Source organism: Lissotriton vulgaris, chromosome 1_1 (assembly GCF_964263255.1).
Source record: "Lissotriton vulgaris chromosome 1_1, aLisVul1.2, whole genome shotgun sequence".
Taxonomy (NCBI): Eukaryota; Metazoa; Chordata; class Amphibia; order Caudata; family Salamandridae; genus Lissotriton; species Lissotriton vulgaris.
Genome location: NC_141685.1, coordinates 1,634,214,733 through 1,634,227,634, shown reverse-complemented (window position 1 = coordinate 1,634,227,634; position 12,902 = coordinate 1,634,214,733). Strand labels below are relative to the sequence as shown.

Sequence of the window (12,902 nt, the reverse complement as noted above, 5' to 3'; positions counted from 1 at the left end):
GGGTAACAGCGCTCTTAAGAAATTCAATAATACATCAGTGACAGCATAACATAAGAAAAGCGCACAAAATCTATTGAAGTGCCTACTTCCCCACCCAATACTTGTAGTGCTTATAGTTGTAAGTACAAGGAGCAGCCTTCTGTACAACTAGCTAATCCTATGTTTTGTCGCAAGCAAAGTTATTAATATAATACATGGGTGCAAAAGTTAACATTATCTCTTTTTTAAAAAAAGACACATTTTGAATAACAATATTTAAACCACTAATTTTACAAAACACATTTAACAAAAGATTGTAAATCTTAAAAGATTATGTGACAGAAATGTTGTACTGCATCAAATCATTTCTAAACCTCATGTTATCTCAGACACACCATACAACTATAATTCAGATTCATCATGCCATGACTTTTAAAGGAATCAAATATTTAATCAAAAAGAACAGGTTCACACACATGCTCACAATCAAGATTAGACAAGAGTAGTACACTAACTAATGCCTAATTTTCAATACTCACCTTCATTGGTAAAACCACATCCGATCAAAAACCTTTAAGCTCACGGTTAGGGTTTGGCCCTCAATTTCAATCTTGGGTTAAACTGTTATATAAAGCTCCACTGGCTAGGGTCTGAGTGAACGGTTCGGTGTCCCACTCTTTTGCACTTCATAAGGGAACGAGACAGGGGTGCCCTCTTTCCCCATTACTATTTGCACTGGCGTTGGAACTGCTGGCAGTATGGGTGAGAGGAGACCCAGTGAACTCTGGGATTTACGGGGGGACCAATAGGAAGAGAGAATCTCGTTATACGCCGACGATGTCCTTCTGTATGCAACGAGGCCACGATTCACAGTGAACTGCCTGTTACAGATTTTTAAATTATTCGGGGGATATTCAGGATACCAGATTAACTGGGATAAATCTCTTCTGTGCATGTTATAAAACGGACCACCACCGGTACTCGGTACAGACACCAACCTACAAGTTAGAGAATGTTTTAAATACCTGAGCATACAGATAGCTAAAACAGATGCTGAATTTCTGGTAGGGAACCTATAACCGCAGTTGGACAGATTGAAGAAGGATGTTGCCCACTGGAGAACACTGCCGATATCCCTTATGGGGAGAGCGGTTCTCTTCGAAATGATGTAATTACCCTGAATGTTGTATATTCTGCAGAACACCCCATGTCCAGTACCTGACAAATTCCTTAGAGATGTGGACGGGGTGCTTAGGACATTATTGTGGATTGGAAGGGGTTCAAGGATCGCATTAGTCAAGTTACAAAGAGGAGTGTATGACGGTGGTCTGACCATACCTGACATCCGGAAGTAATACTGGGCATCGCAGCTAATGGTAATCAATGACTGGGTATTCACGTACAGGAGTTACCCGGCATAACGTGTGGACCATTGGGCGATGGGGGCCAAAGAATACTTAGGTGCACTGTATGTATGCAAAGTGCACAAACATATGCCGCCACATACTAAGACTGTGATAAATGTGTGGATGAAGACCAACAGACTCCTCGGATGGGCTAATAGACTGATGGAACAGACCCCTCTGTGGGATAGTGACATGTTTCGAGAAGTAGGCAAACTACAGAAGTTTGGTAAATGGAAACTGATAGATATAGCACGTCTGGGAGATGTATGGTAAGGACACCTCCCCGAATATAGCCCATTAGAAGACAGACTAATGCTAGATCCAATCCCGGAGAAGGCACTGTCCTGTACATATAGGAAGATTATCAACAATTCCCTGGATCTCCTCACTAAGCTACGGGAGGCATGGGAGACAGACGTAGGCTTACTAGAAGATGTCGATTGGACGGAAACCGCGCAAAGCCCCAGAGAAGTTGCGATCAGGGCAAGATTCCGATCTAGATCAGCTGAGAATACTACGTAGGTCTTACTCAACTAGCACACTCATGTTTAAGCTGGGTCGCACCCTTACAGAAGAATGTCAAAGGGGCTGTAAACAGAGGGAGCCTTCTTTCATACAATTTGGGATTGCCCGATTATACAGCAATTTTGGGGAAAGTTGATGAGAGTAAAGTCAGAGGTTACTGTACAAGCAGTGCCTATGGAGGCCAGGTGGCATGTACTGTGTATATCTGGGCAGCAGGTGTGGCCTAAATATCACAAATATGGCTGCTAGTAGCTGCGAAGGTGGGCAAGAGAAATACCACTGGCGCCTGGGGAGCCGCTCAACCACCGACAGTGGCATGCTGGAAAATGGAAATGCATTGGTGTTGCGCTGCTGAGAAAACAATTTATGAGAGCAGAGGCTGTCCCAAGAAATGGGAAAAAGCATGGAGCCAGTGGTAGGTATGTAGAGACACATGAGGAAAGTCAGGTTACCTAAATGGGAGGAGGTGGGAGATTAGGGTTCACTCGGGGGTCCTTTTAGAATGATCTGTCAGCTCACTAATGACAATGTACCACAGAAATCAATCAATCAATCAATCAGGGGTTTGTAAAGCACGCTACTCACTCGTGAGGGTCTCAAGGCACTAGGGAGGGGGGCGACTCCAGGTCAGTTGAAGAGCCAGGTCTTGAGGTTCCTTCTGAATGCGTGCAGGGTAGGAGAGGGCAAGGCTGTAGTCCAGTCTCCTGGTAATGAGCGTGTGGGTAACCGTCCTTCTGCAGTCAGGGGGAATCCATTTGAAGGTCTTGCAGAGGATGCCCAGGCAGTTGAAGCTAGTAGATGCCACAGGGTTAATCTGGCGGTTCATGTAGAGAGAGGAGTCAAGGATGATGCCGAGGTTTTGCACTTGGTCCGTAGAGGTGGGTGGGTTCCCGAGGGCGGGGGCCACCAGGTGTTGTCCCAGGCGGAGGTGCACGATCCGAGGATTAGGACCTCGGTCTTCTCCGAGTTGAGCTTCAAGCAGCTGTCTTTCATCCATGCTGCCACGTTCTTCATGCCTTCCTGGTAGCAGAGTCCGGTGTCTTCAGTGTTCTTCATGAGTGAGAGGATGAGCTGGGTGTCATCGGTGTAGGATACAATGCTGAGTCCGTGCTGTCTGATGATGGCGGCGAGGGGTCCCTGTAGATGTTGAAGAGCGTGTGGCTGAGTGATAATCCCTGGGGTACCCCGCAGTTGATCTCTGTGGATTTGGAGAGGAAGGGAGGGAGTTTGATCCGCTGGGTTCTCCCGGTGAGGAAGGATTGGATCCAGTCGAGGGCATTTCCTTGTATCCCCGCATAGTGAAATCTGGCTGCGAGTGTGTGATGTGAGACTGTGTCGAAGGCTGCGGATAGGTCTAGAAGGAACAAGGCTGCTGGTGTGTCCCTGGTCGAGTAGAAGGCGGATATCGTCAGTGGCTGCAAGGAGGGCGGTCTCGGTGCTGTGGTCGCTGCGGAATCCAGACTGGGACCTGTCTAGGATGGAGTTCTCTTTGATGAAGGCGGTCAGCTGGGCGTTTACGAGTCTCTTGATGACTTCCGCTGTGAAGGGGAGGAGAGAGGTGGGATGGTAGTTCTTCAGATCTTTAGGGTCAGCTGTTGGTTTCTTGAGTAGGGGTTTTACCTCCGCCTGCTTCAAGTCTGGTCTGGTTCGCTGAAGTTGTCATAGAGGGCCTTGATCTTCAGATGGAAGTAGTAGCTGAGTTTGTTGCAGAGTTCCTGGGAAGGTGCGATGTCCATGGCTTCGCTAGCGGCCTTAACGAACTGCTGTATGATGTGGAACGAATCCTTGGCGCTGGTTGCATTGGTCTGGACTTTGTCTCTTATGAAGGCCCGTTTGGTTTTTCTAATGCTATGGTGGTATTCCTTCAGGGCGCTCCTGTGGTTGTTCCGTGGGTCCATGTTTTTTTGTTTTTGCCAGGTGTTGTCTAGGCGTCTGCAGATGTGTCTGGCTTCTTGTAGTTCTGTGGTAGACCAGGCGGCCTTCAGAGGGCGTTGTTTGGCAGGGTTTTGGAGGGGAGCGAGCTTGACAGCATAGCAGGAGATCCAGCTATGAAATCCTATGGCTGCGGCATCAGTGTCGGTGGTGGCGTTGGGGGTGTTTTGGAGGAGTGTGGTGTTGAGGAGTTCCTCAGTGACCTTGCTCCAGTTCCGTCATGGTGGGCGAGGGGTGAGCTTGGGTGCGATGATGGTGTTGAAGTTGAAAAGGACGCAGTGGTGGTCCGTTCAGAGGGCCTTAGTGGTGTGGCTGAAGCGGATGTTTGTTACTCCAGCGAAGATGGGGTTGACAGTGTGTCCAGCTCATGGGATCCACTGTACCAAAAAGAACCCAAAAATATAAATATATATGACTTTAATTATAATTCATTAAAAATCACGAAATATGATGACACAATTATCTGTCTTTTAAACATACACATCTCTGGGTATCCATGAAGCACTGTCAATAGCATGTAAATACATCCATTGCCTATAGCGTGTGTTCATAAAATAGTTTTCCGTCGATGCGTTCTGTTTTTAAAAAGTCTGTCCTCATACTTCCCACACAAAGGAAATGGGAACAACTATTAAAAGACAGTTCAGAAGCACCACTTTCAGAAATAGACTGGTGTATTGCCTGGTCAAAACTGACGAAAAACAAGATTACCCCTGTCTTTAGCATAATTCAGACTTTGTATTGCATATATGTCACACTGGACATCAGGCAAGATTTTCAAACTGAGTCTCTCAAACTCTGACTCATGTTGGGGCTGTAAGGAGACAACGGGAGACCTTAAACATACGTTACTAATCTGAAAACTAGCCCATCGCTTCTGGGAGGAAAATAGCTCACTCATTAACCAAAGTCTACACAAAAACTGGACCCCAGATTTATCTTCTATTGCTCTAGATATTTATCCCATCTTAATCACGCAGCATCTACAGAATGACAACATCCTTCTCTTAGATATCCTGATAACTATCAGCCTTAAATCTATTTTGTCAGAATGGAAAGATTTCCTCTAGCTTTTTTAACATTTGTAAACTTTGCAAACTTTTTATGAATTGAGTCCTGCAACTTTACCCACTTCTAAAGCTGCATTCGGAATCAGCTGCAACTCCCCATGCCAGACAAGGATGCATGACCCTTTCTTAATCTAGTGATGGATGTGTTTGAAGCTTCTTGAGAAGGTGTTTGAAATCCCAGCATCTCTTCCAAGTGGAGGTGAATCTGGGTGTTGTTGGCATACTGCTGCAAGTGAATGTAATGGAGCTCAAAAACTGTTGCTGTTGATCACACATGCACCATGAATGGGAGTCCTGGCGAGGACCCCAGTTACACACTGAAAGTAATTCCTATCATGCTTACCAACACCTGGTTTATTTGGGAGGGATAGCAAGACATTGAGTAAGGATTGGATCCAGACAAGTGCAGTTCCAGACACTCTTACTAACTATCACGTGTTCCAACAGCATCAGACAGTCCACTCTGTTGTTACACATAAAACACAGCACAGGAGACCTAAAGGTCTGAAATGCATTTAATGCAAAAATAGCAAAAGACTCATCAAGTAATAAGGCTAGAATTGTCATCATTTTAACCAACTGTCACTCAAAAAGTCATTTGGAACATGTAATATTAAAATTCATGCAATTTTGAATGGTGCTTATTCACTTTTCCCTCAGTACACAGGTATGAAGCATAAACATGCGACAGGGACTGTCCCTGCAAAGTAACTATCTAATTAGCAGGAGATGGGATCTTCTCGTGTTAGTAATGCCAGATGTCCTTAAGTCGCTGATAAAGATACATAAACCTACTGATGAATTCATTGTTTCCTAAAATCACTTTTTGGTTTACTAACACTGAAAGAAAGGCTACACTTTACTATGAGACGTAGAAAATGTACAAATGGACTACCTCAAATAAAAAGACTTCTAGGCCTATTGGAATAATGACATTTGGCATGTATTTTAAGGCTGATGAACACTTCAGGAAAAACATAATCTTAATTTGATTACGTAATGTATCAGTGTATGTTGTGATATATATGTGCAAGGAAGCATTATTATTTAAGGTACCATTAACACATAGTTATGTTTTCTCAGTGTCATAAGCGGTGGCAGATCAGGGAGGGAGGAATATGGCAGATGACCTAACCATGTCCATAGAGGTAGGGAGGTAACCGTGGGCTCCATCCTCAAGCATGCCTACTGCCCTACAGATGGGCTTGGAGTACCATGTGGAACTTCACAGACTCTTGCAATTGTTTCTAAAACTCCCCCATGATCTTAATTGGATGTGGTGGAATAGTTAAGATGGGTGGTAGTTGTCAATAACTAGATGGTCACTCAGGCAGCATCTGTATTTCAGGCAATGCCCTTGGGTTCTACCTATTTTGGTGCATTTACTAACCAAGTAGATGGGACGCGTACATCAGGCACACCTATGTGCCTGCCCACCTATAGAGCTTAGATAAGGGGCATCTTGGTGAAATAATTCCCCCTTTTCCCCAAGACTAGTAAACTGCAACTCTTTCATCTCGCATCTCAGAAATGCATCAGACAGCCTCTTTATGAACTCAGACCTTTGTAGGTACTCTTCAAGCCTCAAATCAGAGACTGATTGACAAAATAAACAGGAGTGGTTGAAAGTGTAACACACAACAAGGGCCACTTGCAGCAGTGATATAACAAAATCACTTGCATGGATCAGGAGAGAGAATGAATGGCACTTTGTAGTATCGATGATGGCAGTGTGTAGCTGGTGAAACAGGGTAAGTCAAACATTCCCTCACTTGCAGGGCTTAAAAAACAAAATGCAGCACTACACTGCATTACCTCCTCGTTAGTCTTCCTCGCCACATGATTTACATAGTGAGCTTTAGCTCCACAACAGAACCCTCCAAAGCAAAAAAGAAACCACCTCCCACCCCCTCCCAACATGGCCGACCAGTCCCACCTGACCTCTATAAGAGGCGGACCGGCCCAACCAACAGCCTGTTTTTTTTGTTCTGCGCGATTCTCTCCAGAGGCGCTGTTCAGGTAAGATGGGCCGGCGTGAGCTGGCTCTGGGGTTTTAAGGTGGTGGACCTGCTCTAGCGGTCTCTGGTGCCTTATGCCTAGAAATCCCCCCCCCTCTTCCTTCCCCCGGTCCTGTGGGGCCGGTTAGGTGCTGCTATAGCGTGCCAGTGGTTTACAGGGGGGGGGGGGGGCGGCAGGGGATATGGGGTGTTTGGGCATCCCCGTGTATCCCCAGGTCGTTACCGAAGGGCCTGGGCCACTGTGTGGGCTTTTGGGGTCCAGCGCTCCGTTTGGCATTTATGCACCTATGTGTGCTTGCATGACTCTGTGATGAAGTTTGCATGTTACGCCCGTCGGGTGGCTGGGCTGCCCGATGGGTGTCGTGTTTTCCTGGGAATGCCAGGGCTGTGTGTTTTAGCACTGCGTGGGGCTCACATTTCACATGCAGTGTAACAGCTTTCAGGTTGTAATTCTGCCTGCCATGATTTCATGCACCTCAGTTTGTGAACGGGTGCTCGTGCTTCACATTGTGCCATTGCCTGGAACAGCGTTTTACTTGTTTTCAGGGCTGCAAGCGCTTCTGCACGACGTTGATCTGGTTTGCAGGTAACGTCTTTTTCGCTGCATGTTTATGTATGTGTCTGTCTCATGCGGTGTAATATGGCACAGCAATTCTGTGGTGACCACTGCGTGGACATTATTGGTAGCGCTGGCGCGGTGCCTGGCCGTGTGTTTGTGGTCGGCACTTACTCGGCGGGGGCAGGCGCGGTCCTCCCTCGATTGTCCACGGGTCCTCGGGGGCTCAGCTGGCCGGGTCCGGGTGCTCCCATCAGACCGGCCTGGGTCTCGGTAAACGCGGCGCCGGCGTCCGTGAGTTTTTTTTTTCTCTCCTCCCCAACGGCCCGCGGCTGCTTGCCGCGCTGGGGTTGGCTCCGGCGGGCTCCCGCCTCTTGTGGGCGGGGTTGGGTTTTCCGAAGGTGCCGGTGATTGCCTTGGTCAGCCGTGCACGCCGGGGTTCCCCTGCGGGCGCAGCGAATTGTACTGCCTTCTTAAGGCAGCGGACAACGCGTCAGGCTCGGGGTCTGTGGGTCCTGTGTTCGATCCTCGGTATGGATCCGGCTTGAATGGACCAAGGAGCCGTGGCTCGAAGGTAAGGCTTGTGCCTTTGGTGGGGACACCCTCACAGGCCAGGGTTCGAATCCTGCCAGTGCTGTAGAAGTATCCCAAGGTGGGAAATTTTCAATGGGGCTTGTCCATATTACACACTTCGCGTGAGGTCTGATGTCATGTATATTTATTTTGACCTACTTAATGAAGACATGTGAGGGGAAATGCATTTCTTGTCCTCGCCACGTGCAGGCACTGACAGCAAACATACTGTCTGTAGGTCTAAGGTTTGTTAAAGGCGGCGATCTAACCCGAGTCCTGGGTGCACTTCCCCGCCTCGGCGGGTATTGGATCTATGCAGTGTGGACTCGCCCTGACCCGTCGGGTGGGCGAGTTTCTAGAGCGCCGGACTAGTGAGGGGTGCTCTTCTGTGCTGCGATGCCTCTCCTCAGGTGGCGGGGGTTCAGCCTCCTCTTCTGTCACCGTCTGTGGGGTCTCCTGGTGTTACCGCGCTGTCCCATCGGGGGGTCCTTGCGCGGCGGGTTGCCCTGCCCCCTCCTCGCCTCGTCGCCCTCTCGGTGGCCCCCTGGGGGGTGTATGGCCCAGGTGGAGAATTGTGGCCCAATGGTTAGTGCAGCAGTCTCTGATGCAGAGGTCTAGCCCGGGACCAGGGTTCGATTCCCCGCCGCGGCAGGTCTTGGGCTCAAATTCCCACGGACCTGATACTGTTAGTTGGCCTGCTTTCTCTCCATAGGATGCTTGGCCTCCTCCTTAGGGGTGTCCAGGAGTGGTCGCCTCGGGGGGAATGCCGGGATGGGTTCCGCGGAGGCATTCGTACATACGCCTTGCGACCCTTGCGGGGGTGTGGTGCGCTATTCTGGTCTAAATTCCCGCTGGGGGGTTGTTTGGCACTGGGAGGTCGCGCAAATGCTGGGTCCATTCCAGCGTCCTTGTCGGCCTGTCCTCTTTGAGGGGCGTCCCGCCCTGGCAGGGGTGGGGCCCTTCGGCCATTCCTCCCGGATACAGGATGTCGGTCTCCACAAGGTGCGTTCTTGTTGGCTTCCGGGCCCCTGTTTCGGCGTTTCCCGGTCTGGTACTGGTGCGGCTGCTCCCGTGTTTGTCATCCTGAGATCCTGGCTTCGGCCGTCCCGCTCCAGGGGGTTCCCTGGGGGGGGGGGGGGCTGTCGCCTCCATTTCGTCCCATCTTGGGCCATGGCTGGCACGGTTCTTGGGCTCTTCGGGCTTGCTGGCCTTGCTGGTCTTGCGGATCCTCCGCGGAGTCCCTCCTTATCGACAGGTTGGGGTACCTGCTCCTTCCATGGTCTACCCTGAAGGGCTTTCCGGGAGCCTATGGCCATACCACCCTAAAAGCACCTGATCTCGTCCGATCTCAGAAGTTAAGCAGGGTCGGGCCTGGTTAGTACCTGGATGGGAGACCGCCTGGGATTACCAGGTGCTGTAGGCTACGGCCGGCGAGGGGATCCCACCCTCGGTTGCGGATACTTCCGTTGGGTTTGCCTTCTGGCCCGTGGGGACTAGGGCAATTCCACCCTGCCTGCGCCTGATCTCGTCTGATTTCAGTATTTCTGCAGGGTCGGGCCCGGTTAGTTCCGGGAGGGGAGACTGCCTGGGGTTCCCAGGGGCTGCAGGCTAGGGGTACTGTGCACCTGGCCCGCATGGTGGTTCTTCTTCGCCGGGCGGGGGTCTGGGTGTTCCCCGTCTGGACGTGTGTCAGATTTGGCCTCGTCTTGTTCTGCGGTGTCTCCCCTCCGTCGGCTCCCTGCTCTATGGGCGGTGGTCCCTTCGGTGCCCGTCTCGGGCTTGTCCTCCTTCGGGGGTCGTGTGCCTGGGCCCCGTCCTCCCCTCTGGTTCGTTCAGGGGGGGGCGCCCTTTGGCGCCGGGTCGTTTGGGGGTCAAGGGGTTCTCCGGCAGTCGCGCAACACGGAAGTTGCTGGCGGTCCTCCTGGCTAAGGGGTGACCTGCCGTCGTTTGCACCTGTGCTTCGATGCCCCCAGGTCTTGGTCGGGACGGTCGACCTGGTGGTGTGGAGCTGTGTCAGCCTTCGGTGGGGGTGCTGGGTTCGCTCCCTTTTGTTTCCTTGCTCGGGGATTGTTTTCTTGGGCGGAGTAGCCGGTCCTGGCCCTTCGGGCTGTCTTTTCCTCGGGGTCCGAATAGGTGGAGGCGGATCGACTGAGTCGGATCTTCCTTCGTTGCCTGGTCTCACCCGGACCCCGGTGGTGTTACAGCGCCTGGGGCCTCGTCTCGGTCTGCCTCCGGTGACTCTGTTCACGGAGGGGGTCTCGGTCCTCCTGCCCGGATTCTGGTTTCTCCGCCCGGGTCCTTGTGGTGCCCGGTCTTTTGCGAGGCCATTCGGTCTGATGTGCGCGTTTCCCCCGTGCCCTCTGTTATCGCGGGTCCTCGGCTGGATTCGCTTGGGCAGGGCCGGGGTGCTCCGGGGTGCTCGCCTCGGCGGCACGTGGACTCATTTTGGATCATTGCAGGGGTGAATAACTTAGGAGCTTTAGCTCATAGGTGAGTCTTGTGCCTTTGGTGCAGACGGCCCTCACAGGCCTGGGTTCGATTCCTGCCTAGGCTGGGGAGGTATCCCTAGGTGGAAGTTTTTGCCTGGCACCCGCGTGTGGTTGACACGCTTGTCGTGGTGCGTTCCGGTATTTGGATCCCGGCGGGGTCCACCGCCCCGGGTTCCCTCTCCTTGGGCGAGCTGGCGGTTCGAGCCTCCTGGCCGATCCCGGATCTTCCCGTACCGTGGTTGGGTCCCCCGCTCTCGGCGTCGGACTTGAGCCGGCTCTTGTCGGCTGGCACGCCTCCTTCTGCAGGCCTGATCCTGTGCCCGGCACTGGGCGCCCTTCTCGCGTTGGCGCGGTCGGCTTGGTGCTGTCCCGGCCTCCGTGGTCCCCTGGCGGGTCTTGGTTTTCCGGTCTGCGGTTCCCTGTGGGCCCGGTGGGCGGCCTTGCGGGCCTTCCACAGTCCGGTGTTTGGCTCCGGGGTTGTTTCGCCATCGCCCACGGTCGCTCTGCCGGCCTCCCCCTTGGGTGCTCGCTTCGGCAGCGCTTATACTATTATTGGTACGATACAGTGGAGAATTGCTGGGCCCCTGCGCAAAGGTGACGCGCAAATTCGTGAAGCGTTCCATAAGGGTTCTCTCTCTCGTTCTACGAGCTCTTCGGGGTCCGCCCTTTGTGCCCCTGGCCTCGGTGGCTTTGCGGTCCCTCACCTTTTAGGTGTTTTTTTGCCTGGTGGCAGTGGTGTCTGCTGGGCGGAGGGGCAGGCGGGGGTCGTGCCTCCGCTCCCCTCCCTTCTTGCGGGTGTTGCCGGACCGGTGTTCCTCCGGCATGTCCCCCGTGTCCTTCCCGGGGTTCCTTCCCTGGGGTCCCGGACTCGGGTGGTATCTTTACCGCTTTTCCCTGCCGACGAGGTTCCTCCCTTGTCCGTGCTGGTTGTTCGGCGTGCTGTTTTGGCTTCTCTTGGCCGCACGTCTTTTCCTTTCCCGGTGGGATGGCCTGTGTTGTGTCTTTTGGCCCGGTTCGTTCGGGCCACTAGCCCTCTTTCCACCTTGGTTCGCTGGCTTCCACAGGCTGTCATCCTTTCCTACGCTTCGCTGGGTTCGGTGGATCATGCGGGGGTCCAGGGTCGGTCCACGGGGAGTGGCTCGGTGTCCTGGGCCCCCTTCAGGGTGTCTCCTCTGTGGAGATTTGTGGGGCGTCGGCGGTGTCGTCCCCCGCCTTGTTCGTGGGACTCTTTCGGTCCCGGGGGACTTCGCTGGGGCCGTTCGGAGTGCAGGTGCTGCGGCTCCTGGCTGGCCTACTTTTCCTTTATGTCTTGATTTCAGGTTTCCTGTGATCCCTGTTTTCTTGTCGTTTATTCTACTTCAACCTTGGGTTGGTTTCTCTGCATCGCCGTGTGGTGTTGTTTTGCTGGTGGTCAATGAAGCCTTGTTGGCTTGGGTATTTGCTCACTATGTAAATCATGTGGCGAGGAAGACTAACGAGGAGGTAATGCCCCGGTTACTTACCGGTAATCTTCATTACTCCGAGTATAGTCTTCCTCGCCACATGAGTTCCCTCCCCCCCTCCCTGTCTGGCTATCGGCTTCATTGTTTGCTTGGTAGGTCAGGCTGTTGGTTGGGCCGGTCCGCCTCTTATAGAGGTCAGGTGGGACTGGTCGGCCATGTTGGGAGGGGGTGGGAGGCGGTTTCTTTTTTGCTTTGGAGGGTTCTGTTGTGGAGCTAAAGCTCACTATGTAAATCATGTGGCGAGGAAGACTATACTCGGAGTAATGAAGATTACCGGTAAGTAACCGGGGCAAGAACCAGCAAGCTGAAGCTGGGAGACAAAGGACATGTCTGAAAGTATTTGTTTCCTTTTCTTTATTATATTGCAGTTTTAAAAAAGTGAGCTTGGCCCACAGACATTACGGTGTAATACATAGCCCAAGATTACATTACACAGCTTTTTCTTTCGAGCGGGGAAGACTTAGGCCTATTCACAAACTGCATTTAGCATTATGTTTAGTTTTACTACAACAGTACTATTAACATACAACAAAATTATATTCACAAACTTACATGCAGAGGTCTAGGCCTCCGCGGCTCCTGTCTTTTGTGTGTGGAGATCTACACAAACCTAGGTATACATTTTGCTAGTAAATGTGCGAGGGACAGGGAGGATGGCTGAAAAATTTATAATGCTTAATACTAAAAGGGAGGGAATAAGGAATGGTTAAAGAAGGGTTAAAATGAGTTTGGGGGGTCGAACATCCACCCCCATATGAGTAAGCCCCTTGCTATTCACAAATTGCACTTCAATAGTTACTACAGACAAAAAGGCCCCAAAAAAGTAGTAAATGTACTCCAGCTCAGGACCAC

The 12,902-nt window shown here is 51.5% G+C and overlaps 2 non-coding genes across 2 annotated transcripts; both read left to right on the top strand.

Annotated features, from left to right (window-relative positions):
- The first annotated feature begins 9,363 nt into the window (after nucleotides 1-9,363).
- On the top strand, nucleotides 9,364-9,482 carry LOC147750959 (5S ribosomal RNA). The gene has a single exon (XR_015300393.1). It is a non-coding gene; the product is annotated as a 5S ribosomal RNA (ribosomal RNA).
- A 1,588-nt stretch (nucleotides 9,483-11,070) lies between these two features.
- Nucleotides 11,071-11,177, top strand: LOC147750958 (U6 spliceosomal RNA). The gene has a single exon (XR_015300363.1). It is a non-coding gene; the product is annotated as a U6 spliceosomal RNA (small nuclear RNA).
- The last annotated feature ends 1,725 nt before the right edge of the window (nucleotides 11,178-12,902 follow it).